A 9,081-nucleotide genomic window follows, 5' to 3' on the forward strand; every position below is an offset into this window, starting at 1 on the left:
TTGAAGATAACGCACAGAACGGTCAGCCTGAGCGGACAATTACGTCCCCAACTCATCTAAAATGTGGTGTCTTTACTTTGAGTTGTACACAGCATAATGGTAAAGTAACGGTTAAAGAGAAGGTTGTCTGCGGACTCAGCAAAAAACAGTTTACTTACGCATCCACGACATCCAATCTTCGCGCTCACCTGTGGAGTTACCATCCAAATGAGGCAGCGGTGTCAGAGGCACAGTAGACGGCCAGAGCATCGCCTGGCGTCCAACATCGTATGATTGCATACTTTCCGTTAATCCTAAATTATGTCCAGGGTCTGCTATTTACTTAGGCTGCAAAGCACAGGTATTTAATTGAGGTAGGCTTATTCGAGGCAGACCTTTATTTCTTACATTGTACGTTATTGTGAGACATGCGTTTTGTTTGGAGCGGCATACCAGGCTATCAAACGCAGACGATTTTCGGTTTTGGTATGGGATTTAATTTACTTTTTGACTTTTATTATATAGTTAAATGTTGAGACGGATGGGCATTTAAATCTAGAGGGTATTTGATGATCACTGTAAAGTTTCGTGTAGTTGAAAAAGTGTTTCCAGCTGTTTATTGCGAGACAAGGCCTTTCTTTCATTCATTGAACGTGCGCTGTGCTCTAATGGAAACCTTATTGCATAGCGAGGTAGCCTAAATTGAGTTTTTTTTTAAATTATGCATTGTTTACTTTTTATTAAATTCGTAGGCTGGAATGCCTCGCGGCAATAATTGTGTTTAAATGTAGTAGCCTAGTGCTTCAGCCTCTGGCAAGCTCCAAATGGGGCGGCTATAGGTTGAGAGCAACGTGTTGGAGACCCATGGTGTAACGAGACAAGGTCTTTATGCCGCTGTTGTGTAATTTATTGTCTTTAATCATGTTTAGGCTATGTTTGTTCGGGACAAACAACAACGGAACAAGATCAATACAATTTTCTTTATTTGTTTATTTGTCATATGATGGATAAACAACCATAATATGCACGTCTTCTCATAGGATCCTCAAGAAATACGCACTGAATAACGTTTGGCTGTAGCCGCCGGATAGGTACCCGCCCACCAACATGTACGCGCATGAGAGCTCGTGCCCAACACGGATTTTCGTGCATGGAGCTGGTTCCAAATGCTCCATGCAGCGCCATATTTGAAAATGGCGTATGCTAACATGCCGAAGCTAATCTGCACGCTCTTGACCCCCTGTAAGTACCATTCTGTCAACTTGGGGGTTCCTGTGGCAGACTACGGGTTTGGTAGCTTCCTGTTATGTCACTAGCTCTTATGTCAGGCATGTAGCACTCATAAACCTCAAACTGTCCAACAGGTGGCAGCATAAATAACAGCATGATAACCCTTCTTCAGGTCCCTGTCAGTGTGCTAATATAGCCTTCACCACAGGGGAATTAGCTCAAATGGTAGAGCGCTCGCTTAGCATGCGAGAGGTAGCGTGATCGATGCCCGCATTCTCCAGCTTTTGGTCTTTTAAATGTAATTCAGTGCAGAGTCTATTTCCTCACCTGGAGAAGTGAATGGAACACATAAGGTCATAGTTGTGTGCATGTTACAATTCCTGTGTGAGAACATTAAACAAAACTTCCTAAAGAGAATCATGACATTAGTTCCATCTGGAGCTGAATAAACACCCAGTTCTGAATCAGCTGCAGGCCCTGGGCCACTTCAAATAACTGAACCTAGGGAAGGACCGGAGCACATGATTATTTTTGAAGATTTTAATGGTGCAAATAAATAACGTTTTGATGTACAGTGCCTTCATCAGAGTCAAAGAATCTGAGGCACGACACAGTTCTGAATCTTATTGGAGATGTGGGAATATATGAGAGAAACCAACTTTAATCAGAAGTGTTTTTGAAGAGAATGTGTCTTTTTGCCCATTTAGGCCCAGCTGCCAAAATCAGATTGTTGTTTTTGGTCACCATTGATCTGCTGATCTGAACCAATGGAGATTGGGAGGCAGGCATTCTCATCCAGCATCAGTGCCTGACCTCACAAATTAATGAGGTTTTAGATGAATGAACAACAGCAACAAAAAACACAGCCAAACTAAATCTTGTGGAAATTTCCCTAAAAAAAACCGGTTATAGCTATTCTATGCCTATAATGGGATATCCTTAACATTCCTGTAGGTGGAATGGCCAGGTGTCCCAATATTTTTGTCCATATAGTGTATATTATATACTAACTTGATCTTGGTTTATGCAGACAAGGAGAGAAATGATCACTGGATGCCTAAGCAAGAACAAAGAAATGACATCCACCACCACTGTAAGCCTTCAACTTTGTATTCTTTGGCAAATACATGAAGAAATTGATCATGGTGTCTTCAATCTGTCCAGCAGGTGGCAGCACAAATAGCTATGTTGCTTCTCCAGGTTCCTGTCACCTGTTGTTTTTCAAAAGAAGCATTCACCCCAGGGGAATTAGCTCAAATGGTAGAGCGCTCGCTTAGCATGCGAGAGGTAGCGGGATCGATGCCCGCATTCTCCAGTTATTGGTCTTTTAAATGTAATTCAGTGCAGTCCATATCCTCACCTGGATAAATGTATGGAACACAAGGTCAGGGCACAGGGACTTTGAATCTAAATCAGTTGCATGAAGAGGTGGGTCATTCAGTCTTCTGTCTGTCCAGTAGATGGCAGCATGATAACCCATACAGTGTCTCAAAGTCCCTGCCAGCTGTCAGTCTTTAAGAATGTGAAGGACCCTAGGGGAATTAGCTCAAATGGTAGAGTGCTCGCTTAGCATGCGAGAGGTAGCGGGATCGATGCCCGCATTCTCCAAGCAGGATTCTTTTTGAGTGTAATTCCAAGTAATGTCCATATTCAAACACTTAGAAATGTATGGAATTAAGGGTGTAACGGTACACAAAAACCACAATTCGGTGTGTACATTGGTTTCAAGGTCACAGTTCAATTTATTTTTGTACAGTAAGCCTGTAGGTAGTGCAAGCCTAAAATTCACTGACAATGTTGCTGATACGCAACGGGAATAGTATTTTTGTCAAATGTTTTTTGATGTTAATTGAATAAACTAATTTTGACGTTAACTGACTAAACACACACCTAATGTTTGTGTGGGAACTCTGTCCACTGTCCTGATTGTCCATTAACATCCTGTGCTTAACTCTCCGGTATAATTACGTATACCTTATATGGTACACACTGTCATAGTTGTGTGTGCATATAACAATTCCTGTGTGAATGAGTGGTGATGCAACAGAACTTCCGTAACAGAAACATTACACTAGATCCATCAGCCAGAAACTGAATATCTACATCAGAGAGGGTTAAAGCGATGTGGATATTCAGTTCCTGCCTTAAGGAGCCTAGCATCCCAACTGTTGGCCATGACAAACACCAGAGCAGAACCAACAGTGGACATCCCTGCAGCACCCCTCACAGTTGTGTGTTATCTTCCTATGCACTGTACAAATACACTTTAATGTCAACCGTATGGGGCTACATTGTCCTTTGACATCCACATGTCTGCTTAACAGTTGCTTCATTGAAAGTACAATATCAATGACTTAATGAAAGAAACGGTTTCCTCCAAACTAACAGAAACCTTTACCTTCTCAAAAAGCCTTTCACAGATGAGAGGACAGAGGGTTTAGGAGATCTGTTGGAGGACACTGAGGCAGGTGACTGAAGAAGGAGGTCCTTACTTACATTGCTGGGTGGCTGATTCAGGCAGGGAAAAAGATCCCTGGTCTATCCACCTGCACACACTGCCAGGATGTTCTGGTCCACACAGAAGAAGGTGGCCACACATACGTATCAACTAGGGAAAGCTTATCATTTGTGAAGAGGAAACGCTACATATCCACCGCTGGCCTCATACAGCCCTCTGTGTTGCTGCAGCAGATACTGTTGAGTATGGAGGCTGTAGTTACCGAAGGCCTTCGGACGTATTGGGCCAGACCCAACGTCGTCAAAACTGTAAAGACAAAAGTACCGGAGACAGACATTTTCAATCCACTGCACGATTTGCATCATGAACATGCATCTCAATTAGTCGCACTCATGCTGCCGACATTTTTGTAATGTGCATGCTGGGGGCTGAACTCAAGTGCCAGAACTCACAGGCTAATCAAAGGGTAAACAAACCCTCTAAACTACCTCAACAAAGGTTACATATATATATATAAAAATCAGCTGTGGCTGGCTGTCATTGTAGCATTGAAGATGTTGACATGAACGCACGCGGAGTCTTGTAGAGCCCGCAAAAATCTGGCCATGGTTGTTGATGATTGATTGTTGAGTTCCAAATCATGATAAGTTTACATAAGTTGTAAACCTGGGGCATTCAATCTCCAAACTAAACTAAGCAAAGACAATGTTTATCAGAATAAGCTAACTGGACATGTTTCTTATTGTTACCAACCTATAATAAAATGAGGTATAAGTTAATTGGCAGCTAACATATAACAAACTATGGTAACTTAGCCAACGAACAACACAATGACTGTGACAGATAATCACACACTGCAACACTGTTCACGTCTTTCTCAGCAAAATGACATCTATGACGTAGGGCTAAACACACCCCTTTATGCAGACCGGAACTGTGCCGTTTTTCTCCCATAGTAATGTATTACATTGCTCTATCTTGCTAGTAATCAAGGATCTTTGTCCACATTATCTATACCAAGAAAAAGGAGGATGGGAAGAGATGGGAATTAATCAGAAATGATGGGAAAGGCGTCTCTCTCCCCATTTAGGCCCAGCTGCCGAAATCAAATTGTTGTTTTTAGTCACCATTGATCTGTTGATGCGCAGACAAGGAGCGAGATTATCACAAGAGTAGGTGCCCAAGCAAGAACAAGGAAATGTCGTCCACCACGATCATTGTAATGTCATCCACCACTAATCCTTCAACTCTATGTTCTTTGGCAAATACTTCAAGAAAAAACTGCCGATTTTTCCCTAATAAGCCAAAATTTCATCATTCAGTATATACTAACTACAACCATGGCAATAGGCTATGCTTATCATAGTCTTGGTGAACCTGGTTTTGTCGGTTAATTTTTTTTTCTTTGCGGTTTCTTGTTGCCTACAGTATATAGAAAAACAGGTTCACCAAGACTATGATTAGCATAAATACATAAAAAAACATTTAGTTACAAACTACAAACACTGAAATGTAACAAAATAAAATACTAAAAAAATGATATAAACAGAATAACAGGTGTCCCAATATATGGAATTAATTAACTTCATTATTTCCGCATATCAGGACACCTTGGCGGATGTTATCCCTTGCATAAATCCTAATGTCAAATCCATCAAGTGGTTTTAATACTGTCCTGTAGTGTAGCGGGTACCCTCCCTTGTATAGGAGTTAATAAGAATAGGGAGGGTGCCCGGTAATATCCCTTGGGCAATTCCCTATATTCAGCTCTTATGTTGACCTAAATAACGACTTGTCCATAAATCCAATTTAATTTGTGCCCACCTCTGCTAGTGCCAACTTAGTAATTTGCCCAGACTTGTGATCATAATATTGAGATTCAGGAAGATGATCCAGTACAAGATGAGTAATTTTGTAGGTTGTTCACGCACACAGGGCTGTATTTTGGGTCACCAGCGCATGGCGTAAAGTTCGTTATTCACCGGCGCGAAGTTGAATTCGTTATTTTGCACGATTATTTGTTAAGCATTGCGCCCAGGGGTGTGGCAATTAACAACCTAGGGAGGGACCTGGCGCATTGTCTAAAAATCGCTATCATACACCACCTAAATCTGGTCAGAAGTCAATGGCGAGTTGTTCATATGCTATTTTAAGAGCGCATGTCAACAGTCATATTGGCAGGTGCACGCACCATCCTTCTATCATTCATGAATGCACACCAGCGCACGTCCATGCAAAGCATTACAAATTGCACGATTACAATGGTAAACATAATTAGAATAAACATATTACGAAATACTGTACATCTCATGATGAGTAGTTATTCACCATCATTTGCAAATTGGTAATGACGGTTAAAAGTGATTAGGGGAGAGGCGAGAGACACGTATGGAGCACAGCTGAAGACGCACTGTCACGAGATATAAGCAACTCCTCTGCAGGATAAATGTTGTTTTATTCAGTCATTTGAGCAACATTAGGGTAAGTGTTGCTTTTTCCAGCCTATGTTTTCGATGGTAACCCATTGTCAGTCAATAGTGAAAGTAACTGCATATAACTGTCTTGTCGTTGACTGACTCCTTGGTGAAGTTAGTTTCACTTTGCCAATGAGATCAAATAATAGACGAGTGCAAATGCGTGAAGGCTATGCTAGGTTTTAGTAAAGCATGGTTTAAGAATGACTATTCCATACGGTCTGGCAAGCAGCCTCCAAATGCGCAGTTGAATGCCAAAATACCGATTCATTTATTTGACATATCGCGCATTGCGCCGTTAAAGGGAATGACAGATGTCATTTTCATTGGTTTAAAATGATGTTACGCCCCAAACACACCCATATGACTGATTAAAAGACCTAGGAACACCTTGTTACGCCATGCGCTCCACTTTTGAGAACGAAACCCCTCCCAATGTGAACTGGACATCCTACTAAATTTGAATAGACTTTTGACGAGTGACGATGCACTTTAGAATGTCATGATAGGGCCCACAATGTACTCCCTCTCATACCAACCTTAAGTTTCTTGAGACCTAACCTAGAAATAATGACAGTTGACTGTTTTAAAGGTGAACTGGCGAACAGCCTTTTTAATTCAGACCTTCACAGTAGCCTCCATACAGTGCATTCAACAGAATAGACAAAGTAATGGAAACGAACGTTCACATTCAAACTTAAAAAATGCACTAATTTATATCACACTCAACTGAAACATACACACATACCCAACAACTAGTGATGTAGTACTCGAGTCCGGTCTCGGACTCGAGTCTGGTCCCGAGACCCATTTCTGCTTTCTTGGTCTCGTCTCGGACTCGTTCCTTCAAAGACTCGGTCTTGACTCGGTCTCGGACCACAGTGGGAGGAGAAGGACTTGTAATTTCAGACCGAGTCCTCGAGACCAACGCATTTTTTTATGTTCTTATAAAAAAAACAGACAACACATAACAACAATAATAATAAAATGCAATGTTGACCGGCATTATTTGAAAATGACATCCCATGGTGCAATGCAAAGATACTGTCGTCAGAGCCGTTTATTTATCTCTATGGCTCTGCTGCCGGTGAGTGTCTGTAGGTCAGCATAGTCCATATTAAGACGTTAAGACTGCTCCTCTAAACAATTCCCAATCTAGCTTAGTCTGTAGGCCTAACGGTTGATTATTAACTAGGGTGATATTAAATTATGAATATGAAAACTGACATTTTTTTATGGCCTTGGTCTCGGACTCGGTCTCGACTCGGACTTGCTTCCTCAAAGACTCGGTCTTGACTCGGACTCGACTGTATTTGAAAACCAACAGACTCGGTCTCGACCCTTCAAAGACTCGGTCTTGACTCGGACTCGGCATAGGCGGTCTCGTCCCCATCACTACCAACAACAAAGGAATGCCACATTCTACTAAAGTGTTTATTCCAACACTTTAATCATCAGTTTCTTGAGAACTTTAACCATCCAATAGGAAAACATGGAACCAGTTATGTGGTTGCCTTAACATTGTTCAATCTGGGCATGCATTGGCAATGTCAGAGACTTGTTTCCACTTTGTACTGCTTGACAAGCTCAGTTGTGTCTTTATGGGTGCATCATACCCATACCCTCCAACAGATCTCCTAAACCCTCTGTCCTCTCATCTGTGAAAGGCTTTTTGAGAAGGTAAAGGTTTCTCACTCACTCACTGCTCCCCGAGCGCCGCTGTTGTTGCAGGCAGCTCACTGCACCGGGATTAGTGTGTGTTCACTGTGTGCTGAGTGTGTTTCACTAATTCACGGATTGGAATAAATGCAGAGACCAAATTTCCCTCACGGGATCAAAAGAGTATATATAATTATACTTACTTATTGTACTTTCAATGAAGCAGCTGTTAAGCAGACATGTGGATGTCAAAGCCCCATACGGTTGACATTTAAGTGTATTTGTACAGTGCATAGGAAGATAACACACAACAGTGAGGGGTGCTGCAGGGATGTCCACTGTTGGTTCTGCCCTGGTGTTGGTCATGGCCAGCAGTTGGAATGCTAGGCTCCTTAAAGGACAGGTTCGGTATTTTACACTTAAAGCCCTGTTTTCAGATAGTTTATGATTAAATAGAACGTTTAAGATTGAAATTTGGACACATGCTGCTGTCCTGAGAATTTTCGGTTTCTGTGGTAGCGCCCCCCCTCCTCCAGAACGCTGCATAGGTGCACTGGAACAATCCTTCCTAAAACGCATTAAACTTTCGTTTACAAAGACGTGAAACTCATCGAGTGGTCAGGGGTGTTCACTGATATGCTCACACAAAAATCGCTGCAAAAGATTCTTTCCAACAGGTTTTATCGTAGTTTTTGTCCAACTCCATTGACTTGTATTGGATGTGCTGTGAGGTACGGTATTACTCCACTGCCGGAAACGGATATGGGGTTGTTTGTATTCTTTCTGTAGTCTTATCAAAGAGTATAGAGTGTGCTAGTGACGCCACTTCCACTTGCCTCCATGGGACCTATCTTTCAAAACATTTTGAACGCCAGTCTATGGCGAAAAAGAAATTATTTTCTGGTCCCGGTTGACTTGTGCCTTGAATTACCCATATGATGTTTGTCAATTTTAAAGACAATTTTTCATGTAAAGACATTTGCAGTTTGTTTCGTAACTATTGAATTACAACATTGTGAAAGATCGTAATTCCAACGACTACAAACCCATTAGTCGCGCTAGTGACGTTAGCTCATTCACAGCCACACTAGATGTACAAGCATACCAGCAACAGGTCTTAATTGGGCTTTCCTTGCCGATGAAAATACCATGAGTCAGAGGATTAAACACATCAGGTAAGTTGTATTCGTCCATAGACTGTACATTACATACTGTTAAGTGACAGCAGGCAGCAAGATGCAACCGTTAACTAGCATAACAGCTATCAGCTAGCTTCTAATC

At 41.7% G+C, this 9,081-nt stretch overlaps 2 non-coding genes across 2 annotated transcripts; both read left to right on the top strand.

Moving 5' to 3' along the window:
* The first annotated feature begins 2,451 nt into the window (after positions 1 to 2,451).
* On the top strand, positions 2,452 to 2,524 carry trnaa-agc (transfer RNA alanine (anticodon AGC)). The gene has a single exon. It is a non-coding gene; the product is annotated as a tRNA-Ala (tRNA).
* Positions 2,525 to 2,744: 220 nt separating this feature from the next.
* On the top strand, positions 2,745 to 2,817 carry trnaa-agc (transfer RNA alanine (anticodon AGC)). The gene has a single exon. It is a non-coding gene; the product is annotated as a tRNA-Ala (tRNA).
* The last annotated feature ends 6,264 nt before the right edge of the window (positions 2,818 to 9,081 follow it).

Source organism: Alosa pseudoharengus, unplaced genomic scaffold (assembly GCF_046254945.1).
Source record: "Alosa pseudoharengus isolate Yale_2024_CS ecotype anadromous, Long Island Sound unplaced genomic scaffold, YU_APseudo_1.1 YU_APseudo_1.1_scf_7, whole genome shotgun sequence".
Taxonomy (NCBI): Eukaryota; Metazoa; Chordata; class Actinopteri; order Clupeiformes; family Clupeidae; genus Alosa; species Alosa pseudoharengus.